This window comes from Eurosta solidaginis, chromosome 5 (genome assembly GCF_040869045.1).
Source record: "Eurosta solidaginis isolate ZX-2024a chromosome 5, ASM4086904v1, whole genome shotgun sequence".
Classification (NCBI taxonomy): domain Eukaryota; kingdom Metazoa; phylum Arthropoda; class Insecta; order Diptera; family Tephritidae; genus Eurosta; species Eurosta solidaginis.
The window spans coordinates 75,286,307-75,288,507 of NC_090323.1; positions in this window are offsets into that span (position 1 = coordinate 75,286,307).

Here is a 2,201-nt window from a genome sequence, read left to right on the forward strand (position 1 = left end):
CAACAGTAGTACTCTTCTCACTGTCACTAACAACAAGTAATGATTGCTTCGAGCTCTTTGCAGTTTCTTGTGCTTGCTGAGAATGAGTGCGCTTAGGCTTATTAGAGTTGGGAGAAGGTTCATTACCCTTTACTTTAGAGCGCGTAACTCTATCATTTGCACTTTTCACATCAGAAGCAGGAGTAAGATTGGTGTTACAAACACTATAAACACCCACAAGAACGGACTTAATTTCACTCAAAGCTGAGAATGCTTTTTCGAGAGTAGATATATATGTTGGAATGTTTGTATTTACACAAATATCACATCTGTATAATAGATTTAAATTTGATTTTAATAGTTTTATGCAATGCGATTTTAATTTCGAGCATTTTGAATGCACCTTTTGGCAACAAATATTACAAGAGATACTGTCACTCTCCAAGAAATGATTGTCACAAATTATGCACTTAGACATTGCAGGTTCGTTTTCTTTTGCAGGAACAGGTACGGTAGTGTTGACGTCAATGTCATCGAACTCCATAGCTTCATGGTGCGACAACAAATTTGGAGAGCATTCACCACTTGTATTTGGACGTTCGCGAACACCATGTGTCACTCCTTTTGGGTTGAGCTGCTTACCAAATTGTAGTAAATTGGCAACCTGCTCCTCTAGTGGGTTTAGCACCAATTGTCTGTATCCTCCGCTTCCCGTGGCACGGCACTCTTGTTTGTTATGGACAAGCTTTTTTTGACCTTGAATTTAAGGTCTCTCCAAACCTTGAATTAAAAAAAGTTAAACTATATACGTAAAAAAATAAATAATTTTTCACCTTTTGCCAACCTTCAGCATCCCTGAGTGGTGGTCCAAGAGCATTCAATTTTGTTGCAATACCTTGCCATTGCGCTTTAAAATTAGTTGGAACTGCCACCCTGTTAAACCCTTTGGCAAGAGTTGGATTATTTTCCAATTCTGCAACGAGCTCCGTAAATTGATTGTTGTTGATTATTTTTACCATTTTCTGAAATTTAATTAAAAATAAATAACGTGTATTTATAAGGATACCTAAGGCTTTTTTTACCTAATTTTTAACAGCCGAATTTCGTGTTGCAGCGCTTGTCGTCACCAAAAATTGTGTTGACAAATTTTGTGTCAACACAACTTCGACATTGTTTTAGACAATACCAAAAAAGCGTCGACACCTATCAATAGTTATCGACGTTGACAACGACGATACCAATTCATGAGCGTCGACACTAATTTTCTCACTATTGACAACCGTAATAAGGGTGATTATCCTTCGTATTAAAATGACAGTAAGCACACATAAAAACAAGTAAGGAAGGCTAAGTTCGGGTGTAACCGAGCATTACATACTCAGTTGAGAGCTGTGGAGACAAAGTAAGGGAAATCACCATGTTGTAAAAGGAACCTAGGGTAACCCTGGAATGTGTTTGTATGACATGTGTATCAAATGGAAGGTATTAAAGAGTATTTTAAGCGGAAGTGGGCCATAGATCTATAGATGGACGCCATTTAGGGATATCGCCATAAAGGTGAACCAGGCTTGACTCTATAATTTGTTTGTACGATATGGGTATCAAATGAAATGTGTTAATGAGTATTTTGAAAGGGAGTGGGCCTTAGTTCAGGTGGACGCCTTTTCGGAATATCGTTATAAAAGTGAACCAGGGTTGACTCTAGAATGCGTTTGTACAATATGGGTATCAAACGAAAGGTGATAATAAGTGTTTTAAAAGAGAGTGGGCCCTAGTTCTATAGGTGGACGCCTTTTCGGAATATCGTTATAAAAGTGGACCAGGGGTGACTCTAGAATGCGTTTGTACGATATGGGTACCAAATGAAAGGTGTTAATTAGTATTTTAAAAGGGCGTGGGCCTTAATTCTATAGGTGGACGCCTTTTCGAAATATCGCCATAAAGGTGGACCAGGGGTGACTCTAGAATTTGTTTGTACGATATGGCTGTCAAATGAAAGGTGTTAATGAGTATTTTAAAAGGGCGTGGGCCTTAGTTCTATAGGTGGACGCCTTTTCGAAATATCGCCATAAAGGTGGACCAGGGGTGACTCTAGAATTTGTTTGTACGATATGGGTATCAAATGAAAAGTGTTGATGAGTATTTTAAAAAAGTGTGGGCCTTAGTTCTATATGTGGACGCCTTTTCGAGATATCGCCATAAACGTGGACCAGGGGTGACTC